Source organism: Camelus bactrianus, chromosome 9, assembly GCF_048773025.1.
Source record: "Camelus bactrianus isolate YW-2024 breed Bactrian camel chromosome 9, ASM4877302v1, whole genome shotgun sequence".
NCBI classification, from domain to species: Eukaryota; Metazoa; Chordata; class Mammalia; order Artiodactyla; family Camelidae; genus Camelus; species Camelus bactrianus.
The window spans coordinates 64,671,029-64,684,807 of NC_133547.1; positions in this window are offsets into that span (position 1 = coordinate 64,671,029).

Sequence of the window (13,779 nt, forward strand, 5' to 3'; positions counted from 1 at the left end):
TTCCAACACAGTTAACTGTTTAGCATCCTTCACATTTCATCCTGTGCTACCTCAGGGATGCCTCTCCTGAAATCCTAGACTAAATTAATTCCCTTTTAATATTCTCTCTCATAGTTCTGCATCAATTCAGTTTATTTTTAAGATCCTCTCTTGAGAAAAATCTCTAAGTTGGGCTAAGCCAACTGCAAAGAACTACAGTTTTCTTCCCTACAAGGCAAATGGGTTGTGGGATCCTGGGCCCAACACTTGACACACTGAAACGAAACAATATTCAAATGATATAATGTACCCTGAACATGCTGTGCAAAGAGGAAGTGCAGTAAAAATGCCCAGTATTATTAACATTATCTCCTAATTCTGTTCCTCCAATTACTCTTTGCAAGTGCTTATCAAATAGTATTCGGGATATACCATGAATTTAATAATGACGTTCAAATCCTAATTTCTAACTCATTTGATCTGTACTAAAACTATCACCGACTTTTTATGGATGCTTCTACAGAGAAATATGAATAAGCATGTAGTAATTAAAGACAGAGTTGAAAGGTTTAATCTATCAGTGATACCATTCAAATAAAAAACATTTAGTTTTGTCTAAGAAGTCATTCATTTTGCTTATGGGATCCTTATGATACACACAATAAGAAGCACTTCTAGAAACTATAAAGCAAACAATAAAAGAGAGCCTTGTACCAAGGGTCTAGGAAGATAAAGAAGACCAAAGGGGTACACTTAGTTCCTCAATTAGCCCTCCCTCCCTCTGCGTGCTGCCCAAGTTCACGTCAGGATCAATAAGGAATAAAGTCAGAGTTGTGTTTCAAGCAGATAACTGCATTAAGTTGTTCTTTCACAGACCTGGTGGTCTTCCAAAAAGTCATTTGCCCTTATACTGGCTATTCCTGCCCCAGCTGTCATATGGTACATTAGAGGTGACAAAAAGCAAAATAAAGCATCAGGTATTTCTGCCCCTTATGCAGCTGATTCCAGGTTTGCTTATTATTTTTTAATTACGATCTATTTCCATTCTATTGGTTTGTTCCTAAAACAAAAAGTGCTACCTTCTCAGTGACAATGACTGTAGAAAATTACAGGAACTCAGGGCCAAACCCTTCTTCCAGATTACACTAAGACTGCCTAAAGAAAGAAGTTATATATCCTTCACTTGTTGTATGCAGACAGCACTCTTGGCGATGTTGATTACAATGTTCCATTCTAACCACAATTCTATAGTATAGTAAAAATTACTCCATTTCTGTGAGTGATTCAAGTGAACTTCAGAGAAGTTATACAACAGCACAAGGTTTACATAGCTTCTGTCTGACTCCCAACCCAAGCATGCTACAGTGGAGAGTCCAAAGGAAGTCTTGATAAATTTTACTAGTTTAATAAATTCTAAAGTTCTTGCTCTGAAAGGGATTGTGGAAATTTAAAGTGATAGCAGGACTTTAAAAACAACAACAAAAAATGACTGACAGGAGTCTTTGGCTCTTGATTTCCTTTGGGGTCCAATGCCACATAAATATTCAATATGAAAGAAGCCACCAATACTGAGCTAACATATATTCTACTGAAAAAGACAACTAAACTACACTTAAACCATGAATGTCACTTTACTATCCAATGACATACTATTTATGGAGTTACTGTTAAGTATCTCTCTTCAGAGTACATTCCAGACAACCTTCACTTTTCCATATCAATGGGAGGCACCTTTGAGAAGAGTAAATGGCTCTTGGATTTAATGTCCAGGAACATGTTTCTAAAGTTTAATTTCATTTCAGAAAGATAATGTGCCAACAATTCACCAAAATACTTGAATCAGTTTCTTTTGTATGTGGCTAAGTAATGCTCATTTGGGGAAAAAAGAAAGAAAGGAAAAAAAAAACCAAAAAACCTCATGACAATTTGTTTGGATCTGTTATAAAGCAAACATACAAAATTGAGTGACTGTGGATACTTTTTTTTTTTAAATTGGACTGAAACAACGCAAACTGCATACTGTGCCTAAATGTTTAATATAAACATTTACACTGAATATATTTGCAGATCAACAGCTGCTCAAACAAAAGCAGCAAATCTAATGGATTTCATAGTTGAAGCCCCCAGTCAGAATGGAGTTTACATTTCCTATTCATGGCTTATTCAATTGTTCTTGTGTACTGGCCTTTGCGGAAAAAAAAAAAAAAAAAAAAAAAAAAAGATTATCTAATTTTAATCTCCTTCCAAGAAACAATCAAAATAAAGTTACTTAGTTCATGTTTCTAGACCAAATGAAGAGCAGGGTAATTAATTTTTATTCCCCAAACAAAATCCAGTTAGTACTATTGATATGGAATAATCCAGTGCTACCATAATTCAATTATGCTATGTGTGCCCATTTCAACTGAACATATACAAAGACACTCCAATTTCATCTGATTTCCCTAGTCCTGTTATATGTACAATTCAAAGCATTCCAACTAGGGGCACTTGCAAACCCTCAGTGATCATGTACTGAACACCTCCCTTTGTAAGCAATCAAGAACTTCATGGACTAACTTGTTTACAGTTTCGCAGGAATGTGAATTTTAGTGGAGGAAGCTGGTATGTGGGAGTCAGTCACTTAGCATAGGTATAGAAAGCATAGGTACCCCAATTCAGCTATATTTTACTTTATTGTTCATTGTGCACATAATAACCTTTGGGGATTGATGGAAATGGAGTTTCCTTGTGAAAAAACAAACACACAAACAAACAAACAAAAAAACCAGTGCCAGCTGTTCACATTAGTAATAAAATCCAGGAGAAAATAATGATATTTTCATAAATAAGGGTACTCTAACAAGAAATAGGAGCATAGCCCCCATATCACCACTAGAGGGGGAATTATAAACTTCTGTGATACTAACTTAAGTTGGTTATTCTTAAACATAGCATGTTCCTCATAAATGTAATAAATGTGATTAAGTGAAAGTACAGTTATACAGTTTGATGTAACACTTTGGAGATGATTTTAGATCTGGCCATTCTTATGGCTCGGTATAAGGAGGAAAAGATTAAGTTAGATTCTTAAAGAAGGCACAATGCATTATTAACTCTGTGTCCTCTGAATACCTCTGAAGTAGTGAGAATATGTTACAAGTGACTAATCTTACTCACTTAAATTTCACCTACCTTCCATCTTATTCTGAATGCAGTCAATGCTAATATTTAGTACTTTTACCCCCAAATAATTTATTAATCTCTTTTCCTTCGTTTGATCTAAAAACAGCATACTCTCTTTATTGGAATAAATAGTAATGAAAACAAATTTCTTAGTAGTAAACATACACAATTTCATGATGCTTTTTTTTCTCATCCGGGAAAGGAAGAAATTCCAAAGTCACCTTAAGGCTGAAATTCTTTCTTTCATGGCCTTGTTCTTTTTGACAAAGTATTCTTATAAATACTTCTATTACTACTGTATCTTCATGCTAGAGGCCCATGTTTACTTCCAACCTACCTTTTATAAGGCTAACAAAATATATTTCTTAGAGTATCATTTTTTATTATGGAATTTCCCAGCTCACAAATTTTAATGGGCCCTACTGTCAACTCTCAGAGATCCAAACAGTTTGCTGCTGTTATTTGCTTTGTTTTAAATAAGAATCACTATCTTTAAAATATTTAAGATCAAATGTCATCCAGTCTAAAATGAGGGAAGTGTTGGAAAAAAATAATGTATTATAAATACCTCACATAAGTAATGTTGTTTTGTGTGTTGAGAACATTTAAGATCTTTCTTGGAAGATTTCAACTATACAGTACTATAAAATTAACTAAGCTCACAATGCTGTACGTTAGACCCCCAGAACTTACTCATCACATAAATTAAAGTCTGTGCTCTTTGACCAACATTTCCCCATTGCTTCCATCAACCAGACCCTGGCAACCACCATTCTATTCTGTTTCTAGTAGTTTAACTATTTTAGGTGTCAAATGTAAGTGAGTTCAAACAGCATTTGGCTTTATCTGACTTATTTCACTTAGCATAATGCCCTCAAGGTCCATCCATGTTATGCAAATGACAGGATTTCCTTCTTTCTCAGAGCTGAACAATATTCTATTATTTATATAATCTTCTTTATCCATTCATCTGTCAGTGGATACTAAGATTGTTTCCAAGTCTTAGCTATTGTAAATAACGCTGCAATAAACATGGGAATGCAAACATCTCTTCAAGATCTAACTTTCATTTCCTTTGGTTATATACACCCAGCAGTGAGATAACTGTACAATACCTAGTTTTATTTTCAACTTTTTTGAGGGATCTCCATAGTTGAGCAGGATCACTGCTGGTGAGATTCTATGCCCAGGCAGTGCTGCTGGATGTGTTGTATTCTAGGTGTGGGTTGCTACCAGGCTACCAGGTTGGGCATGCTGCAGGTTGTGTCTAGAAGCTGGACAGGGTTGCTGATAAAGCTCTCTGGTGGAGAGGGCTGGTGTGTATATCCCACCATTAGGTGGGACTGGAAGTTGGGCTCCACAACTGAGTAGGGTCACTGTCTGGGCTCCCTGGTCCCACAGGGCTGCAGGCTATGCCCCTCATTTCACTGGGATCATTGGCTTGGCTTCTTTCTTGGTCAGGGCCATAGGCTATGCTTTGCAGTGGGGCAGGGTCTATGGAGTGGCTTCCTGCCTAGGTGAGGACAATGGCTATGCTCTTTCACAGGGCTGGGCTGCTGGCGGGGAACCTAAGGCAGGCAGAACTACCAAACATGCTCCCTGGCAAGACAGGGCCACCAGGTCGGCTTCAAGAGTGAGTAGAGTGGCTGGATGGCCTCACCGGTCAGGCAATGCTGCCAGCAAGGAGGCAGTGTCACCATGAAAATCCACGTGCTGGTCACTGTGATCCCTGTGTCTCTTCTTTGTTCCTAGCTGACCCCAGGTGATCTAGCACTGTCACTTTCCTCATATTCCCTGTGAGACAGAATCTGGCCTCCTAGGAAGCGTGCTAGATGCTGGGGAAGATGATTATCCACCTTGGACTCTTTCTCCACTGAAAATTATAGGCCCAGATAATCCCTCTCAGTGTGGTGCTGTGTCTGCTAGGGGAAGGTTGACACAGTCAAAGTGAAACTGCTCTTCCTACCCTCCTAATGCACCTTACCTGTTTCTGTGGTCCATGGGGGTCCCTTAACCCTCACCTGTTGGTTCCGAGATTTTCCTAAAGACATTCTTGTCTGTGGATAATTGCTAGTTGCTCTTTCTGTGAGGGGATATAGCCAGGGACCTCCTGCTCTACCGTCGTACTGACGTCCCAGTCACTATGTATATTTTAATTGGACACATAGCCAGGCAGACATCATCATTATGATAGAAATATAGAAAAGTGTGACCAAAACACAGAAAAAGCAACATTAGCAGTAACAGCATCTATAAGTATCTTTTTATTTTTTTGAAACATGTAAAATTCATGATTTTCAAGCAACTAAGTACACCTCAAGTAAGAGACAAGCAATGTGTGGGCCAGTTCTTTAAAAACATGATTGGAACAGTGAAGACATGGCTGGGGCTCATCAACCTATTAAGAAAGATGGAGGAAGACACTTTCTTCCACTGTGAACTTGGCAGAGCCCATCAACCCCGAACACACCTGACGGCAAACTGAATATAACCAGAGCATGCGACATTTACAGAGTGCAATTATTCACGCACTGGTTCTACGGCAGTTACTAAGAGTAAGTTGCTGGGAACAGTAGGACATTCTCCTCCTTTTACCAGCCCCTAACAGTTTAAGATTGAATGCAAACATGATTTTAAAGATTTCTTTAAGATGGAGAAAGAACTGATCTTTTGTTAAATAATAAAAGAGAAGATTCTGGACCAAATAGGAGAATATGCTGAAATAGGCTTAAAGAACAACTTACTGGCCCGGCAAAGGTGAAGTTCCTCTCCGCTGCAATTTGTAGACAGAGTCCCTAAGACTTGACCAAAGCACCAGTTGCCTTTTATTTCCTCCAGCTTTGTTTCACTGTATAAACTTGGTGATGGAAAAGGCAATTTTCCAGTGGATCACAAATAGACAGCAGCCTTTTAAAAGTACTGTGAGGAAAAGAAAGGAGTGTTGGTGACAAAATACGTGTCTTCAGAGTTTTACACTTACAAGACATTGCTTTAGGTAAAGTATGCAAACTTATTATTCCTAATTCTTCTTTCCCAATAGTTTTCAGAGTGGCTGAATCAGACTACATTTGACGAGATGTTTAGTTATAACATGTACAATAAATCTTTCTTGCTTCATGTCAAAGGTAACAGTTATAACATTGATTGAAAACCTAGTAAGTGTCAGGGTTTTATATGTGTTTGCTCTTTCCAGCCTCACCACCACTCTTTGGGATGCACATTATTTTAAAGAGAAATGGCATCCAGGGAGGTGTCCTGAGTATGAAGAGCATGTCACTTGCAGGTCTTGCAGGAGAGCTATGAAACCAGCTGTTTCTGAGTTTAAGTTGAATAGGCATTCAACTGCATCATATTGCCAGAGACAGATTTAAATGTGTGCTCCAGGAATAGTTTATTTTAAAATAAACCCTCATGTATTAATTATATGGCTTTCCAAAATAAAAACAAGCTTTTTAAACTTGCATTTTAATGTGAACCTTCCTAATTCAACAAATAATTAGTGCCTACAGACTCAAGCCAATTGTAGACTAGACATTGAGCAAATCTTATCTCTCAAGATTAATTTATGTGATTTGCCTGAAGTATCACATACCACAAAATCATATTTAAGGAATGGGTATTCAAATAAAAAAATGCTATTGATTTATTTATAAGATAACCCAAATAAAGTAAACCTGATTAGAAGAGATGGTGCAGGAGGTATTAGGTTATGATGGAAATATTCTGAACTTAGAATCAGTAGCACACACTTGAAATTCAGCATTATCACAAATGGGGGTGTCCTCAGAAAACTCAGTTAAAATTATTGAGCTTTAGTTTCCTCACCTGAAAGCTGGAGGTAATAATAGCCAGCTTGCAATGCTGGTATAGATGAAAAAATATAGAGCAGAATAAATGACTCATAGTAGATGCAAAACTTGTCTTAATAAAATAATTAGGGAAAATTCATTAAAAATCTATGAAAATCCTCCGTGACTACCCCTTTCTAAGTTTTACTCACTCAATACATTTTTGTTGACTGTCAACATTTATCAAGTGTATTAGTCTGTGGAGCTGCCACAACAAAATAGCACAAAGTGGCTTAAACAACAAATACTTATTTCTCACAGTTCTGGAGGTTGGAAGTCCAAGACACTGGCTGGTTAGATTCTCCTGAGGCCTCTTAACCTTGGTTTGCAAATGGCTTCCTTCTTGCTATGTCCTCACCTATCTTTTTCTCTGTGTACACCCATCTCTGGTATCTCTTCCTCTTCTTTGAAGGACACCAGTCAGACTGGATTAAGGGCCACCCAGATGACTTCATTCCATCTTATTTACCACTTTAAGGTCCCTGTCTCCAAATAAGGTCACATTCTCAGATACTGAAGGTTAGGACTTCAACATACAAATTTTGTGATGACACGATTCAGTCCATAATACCAAACATTAGAGTAGGGAACTGACTAAAACTATGCACAAATGTGTTACTTGCCCTCATGGAATTTTAGTCAAGTGGAGGTATAGATGAATTAAAGGGATACTATAACACAATGTGATAAATGTCCTCAGGGAAATCTTGGGATACATGAAAGCAAAGAATAGGACCATTTTATTCAGATTTGGAGGTCAAGAAAAGATAACCATGGAACTTCTTCTAAACTGACAACTGACACAGAAGTAAAAGTCAGTTTTCCAAAGGTCAAAGAGATAAAGGGTCCTTCAGGCATAGGGGACAAACTGTTCAGAGTCACAGAATTGAGAATTTGCATTTAGGGAAATTAAGTGAGCCTGAAGATTAGGGGAAGCGAAAAGAAGAATATGCAGAGATGAGAAAAGCATGGCACAGTCATAATGCTCCCTTGAAGCTCAGTCAGAGCTTTTGACCTTTTCTTAAGGGCAATGAGAACCTTATAAAAATGTGTTAAATCAGAGGGGCACATTAGCAGGTTTGTATTTTAGAAAGATTTCTGACATGGAAAATGAACTGATGAGAGATAAAAAGTGAAATTAGAGAGGCCAGTTATTAAATTGAGCCAATACACCAGTCACAATGTCCTGGGACATGGCAATATCAAAAGGAATAAAAAAAAATGCGTGAGCTACTTGTGGGGTAGAATTTATACTTGGCTTGGTGGGGAGGGATGAGAGAGAGTGCAGAAGAGTCTAACATTTGCCAAGCTTTCGACTTGAGTTCGTGAGTGGGTAGTAGTAATACTGCTTGGAAGGAGAGTTAAAATGAACATCAGGTTATAGAGGGAAATAAGTCTGTTTTAGATGTACTGCTTTTCAGATGGAGATCTAATTGGAGAAGTTTTAAAGACTTAGTGAAGTCTATGTAGTCTGGTTGAGTATACTTGCATTTTAGTAAACCATTTTCAAACAAATTTAGCTCTATTATTTCTAAGATAAAATTCACTCATGTCAACTCTTTTTTATTTTTGTAAAACACAGCTAATACCTACTAGTTTCCTTTTACTTCCTTCAGAGAAATTATGGATTTTAAGAGGTAACTGGCTTGGTCTTTTTGACCATTATTTCATGAATCTGCAGACACTGGTTCAGTTCAGTTTAAAATACATCTGTGTATGTATTAAAATACATATATCCATGCTGAAAGATGTAAGAAGACAATCCATTAAAATTTATGTAGGAAAACTGTTGTTATTAAGAATAACTTGAATAAAATCCAAGATCATGCATTTAGGAAAAAAAAACAGAAAAAAAATTATTTAAGAACATAAATTATTCAATAAAAAAGAAACAGCCTGATTTTAAAAAGGGCAAAAAATTTGTATTGATCTTTCTCTAAAGAAGATACACAAATGGACAATAATCACATAAAAACTTACTCAACATCACTAATCATTAGGGAAATGAAAATTAAAACCACAATGAAATAATACTTTACACATTTAAGATGATTACTATTAAACACACAAACACACACACACACACACACAAAACCCATGAAATAACAAGTGTTAACAAGACTGTAGAGAAATTGGAACCCTTGTACATTGCTGGTAGAAATGTAACATGATACATTTAATGGTACAGCAGCTTCAGAAAATAAAATGGCAGTTCCTTAAAAAATTAAATATAGAATTAGCATATGTTCCAGCAATTTCATTTCTGGGTGTATACCCGAAAGAAAGCAGGGACTTGGGGAGATATTTATACACCCACGTTCAGAGCAGCATTATTCACGTTAGTCAAAAGAATAGAAACAACCCAAATATCCATCTATGGATGAACAGACAAAATGTGGTATATGCATAAAATGAAATATTACTTAACCATAAAAAGGACCCATCCTGACACATCCTACAAAATAGATGAACATTGTGTAAACTGAAATAAGCCAGTTACAAAAGGACAATTTACTGCATCATTTCACTACATGAGGTGTCTAGAAGAGTGAAATTCATGGAGACAGAAAGTAGAATGGTGGTTGTCAGAGTCAAAGAAGAGAGAGGAATGAGGAGTTATTGTTTAATGGGTACAGAGTTTTAGTTTTGCAAGATGAAAAAGTGCTGGAGATGGATGGTGGTAATGGTTGCACAGCAATGTGAATGTGATTAAAGCCACTGAACTGTACACTTAAAAATCATCAGAATGATAAATCCCCCTGCTCCCCCTTCAAAAAAACTTTAAAATAACTGTATAGGATTTCTTTTACTTACGGATTAAATTAAAAAGCAAAAATCTCAGTTTGGCATACAGCAGCTATATAGTATTGACACTTCAAAATACAATCAGCAATAGTGAATGCAATCAATACATAAGAAAGTCATATTATCCTGCAAAGAGTTTGTGTGATTTATATATATGTCAAAAATGACATTATGAAATAAATGTCAACTTTTCAGCACAGATGAAGTGTTATAAACCCTGAGATCTTCTCTGTCCCCACTAACAGAAATGCAACAATTAGAAGCTGAGATTAGAATTTACTAAGACTTGGGTGTAGAAAAATAAATAAATAAAATAAAAGTCAATTTATAAACAATATCGTTATGTCTGTAATTTATATAAATATTTCAGAGGTTATTTAGAAAAAGTCCCATGGTAATGAGTTTCAATACATCAAAGCAGAAATAAACACATATGTTCACAGTGTCTCAGAGAATAATACAAATAAATTATTACAAAATGAGAAAAAGATTGATTGGACTGATACTGTTTGGAGCTGCTGTTTCTTTTTGGTTAATTCCATTTATTACATGAAGTTGCTTGAAACTTTTTAAAAGTCTGTTTAATATTAGCTTGTTAAATATTGTCATAAATGTTTTAGAGTTTGGTTATCGCTTTCTTCAGATCCATAACCTTGCTTTAATAACCCACATATATTCACACCCACTTAGCAAACACATTACATTGTGTCATTAAGTTACACAATGAGTATAATTGCTTTACTTCCTACTGATTCTCTCATGGTCTAAGCCATCAGCAAAAAATCTCTCAGAATCTTATAGTCTGGAAAGCCCCCTGGCATCTGAAGAGATCAAGCCAGGTGAGAGTCTCCATATCTCTCCCAACATCTTAATTATTTATCACCTTGCTCCAGGCAGGTCAGGGTTTTTTTCTGGAGACACTGTCAGTCTGACTTGAATCAGGAAAAAAACCTCAGACCTCTCTCTTATTTAAAGGATGTCAAATGCCCAATGGCTGAGGAGAGCTCCAAGGAACTTTTACACCCTCATTAGGGTATAAATGGGATTTTCTGACCCAAATTTGCATATAAAAAGTCTACTCACTTCAACAAAAAAGAAACATTTATTGATTAGATGCTTCAAACCCTTTAGATCCACCTCCCTTTGCTCTACTTCCTGCTTCTTCTGGACATGTGGCTATGCCATTTACACAAATTCTTAGCATGTCCTCAAGAGACCAAAGGGAAAAGATAACGTGAAACTCAAGTGACGGACTTGGTCTTGAGTTGCAGTCAGAAATGAGATGTGAACAGAACTTGAAACTGTTGGCAAATGATAATTTGGAAGCATCAGTGATTTCAGTTGCCTTGACCCCCCTCACCCACACCTTACTACTCCTGAATGTTCTTCCTGAACAGCCCATGGAAGTGAAACAGCTGTATTCATTATTTGTTACTTGTTAAAAGCAGTATTTTCTTTGAGGCATAAATGGTCTCCCTGAGAGACAAGAAATGCCCACTTGGGAATCCAGGCAGGGCCTGTGTTAGGGGGACTAAATAAGAATCTTAGTGAGTCTCTTGGTTATTGTATCACGTGAAGTAACCCAGTTTGATTCTCAGGAGGCCTGTGAAAGACTATGTAACTGTGGATAAGCCTTATGAACTCTCGCTGTCTCACCTTCCTTATCTGCAATATTTAAATCTACAAGCATTCTCCAAATCTCTTCTTCCCTTCAGTGGTATAAGAAGTGTATCCAATGTTTGAACACATAAGAAGACAAAGACTGAGCTATCACCCAGGAGACAGTCTAGACACAGAGATCCTCAAACTCTAATATGCATGAATATCCCCTGGGGAACTTGCTATATATGAATATCCCTGCAGAACACAGAGTAATTCTGATTTAGAGATGTTTGAAATAGATGATTTCTCCTTCTAAAAATATAAATAAACAAACTGAAGTTTTTCATTCATTAAACAATTTGTTTTGCTCCATGTGTTCTGATAAAGTACGTGCCTGGCAATGATTTTAGGTTAGCCCTCTTCTGCATTGCCATGCTGTGACCAAGACAATGGGAGGATTTCTCTTAAGCATTCCATATTTTACCTAAAAATGAAAAGGGTCTCATTTTGTCATAGCCACATGCCTACTGTGTATGACAGTGGTATACACTGACGATCACTTTAATCAAAGAGGGTGTTTTAACATGTTGATCGCCCACTATGGATTGGATGTTTCCTGTGGGACCCAGATTCACCCTTCACTGCAGCGTGATGCACTAATATTTGTGCTTATAATGAATATGTTTGTTTTTCCAGTATAAATGGAATTTTTTTAAAAAACAATTTCCTTTCTCATTTTCAAGACAAGCTAGAAAAAATGTAAAAAAGACAGGAACATATTGTCCTAGTTGTGCCAAAACACCGCAGTTTGTATAAATTGTTTCAGCAAATATCATAAGAAAGTACCATAATATCACATAATTTTGTTCAAAAGAAAATATTTTATCTACCTGTGTGTATACTTACATGTTGCTACTATTAAATACTTGTGTTACAAATGAAAATTGTTGCAAATTACACTTGTAAAAACCTGCAGAATTGGATAAAGGAAAGCATCACCCATATCTGGGTGACAGGGCCCCTGAGGAAACACAACTCTCATGCAGATTTGGGTGATGTGGCAATAAAAGTTTAATTTTTGTACTTCACAGATTTCCCTTCCTGCAAATACCGATCAACGGTACGTTTATTTTTCTCTCCAAATTGTAATATGATCTTATCATACCTCTTTTGAAAGTCCCTTAGTTACCACCCAAATAGCACCCAGACAGGTGACATATTGCCAAAGATGCTGAATTGCCCTTAATATTCAGTGAGTTGGTTAATGCAATTGCAGCGGGTCCTATGTGTCCCAAGGCAACTGCCTACAGAACCTACCGGAGTTCCCAACTTGTAAAGGATTGGCAAGTTGATTATATTGGCCCCTTCCCTCCGAATGAGGGTTTTACATATACCTTGATTTGTGTGGACACCATCTGGTGTAACCCAAGCTTTCCCCTGTTGTCGAGCCAACGAGGCTACCTACATTAATGGATTAGAGAAGCTAAGTACCATGTACAGGACCCTCATGGAATAGATAGTGAACAGAGGTCATATATTAAGCAAAACTGGGCAAACAAACATGACATTGAATGGAGGTTCCATCTCTGCTGTAAGCAGCAGGGTTGATAGGAAGAATGGAATATTAAAGCAGCAAATTAAATTACCAACAGCTGAAATCACTTTGGCCTAATCGACCAATGTACTGTCCGAAGCTTTCATACATTTGAACAACCAACAAGTAGAGCCTGTTACCCCGTATGCCACATGAGGCCCAATACTGTAAAGGTATGGAAATCACGGGAGACAGTCATTGCTCTGAATCGCGCCATGGACCTGTTACACTTCTGAGAACACCAAGCTCCATCAAGCCTGGGAAAGGTGTTATTTACTGGAATTTGAAGTGGGATGTCCCATTGGGATGGTGCAGCCAGATAATTGCCAAATGAGCTCTTTCCACACTAATTGAAATTCCTTGCTGACCACTCAGGGAACATTCTGGAAAAGGAGGGCACATAAGATTATAAGAACTAATCACAACGAATAGAGTGTCGGAGGAGGTTACCCAGAGGATGTGACTGTGGTTGACCTGAGAGCTGGAGTCTGGAACTGGGGGGAGGAGGGGGTCCTCAATACCCTCCCCCCGCCCCGTCTCCCCTCGCCTCTTGGGGATGTATCCTTTGCTCACTATTCCCACAGCTGCAGCCACTTCAGTGATGTGGCCTGAGAGAGTGACGTGGCCTGAGAGAGTCATATGAGGGGGTGTAAGTGACTGAACTCCTCTGAGGCCTCTATACAAGCTTTGAAAATTCGAGCTGGAAGGCGCATTGGTCTACGTGTCTCACAGTCTCCCAAAACAACTCCTGCTTATAAAAAGGGCCACCTACCTGTCTGGAGTGGG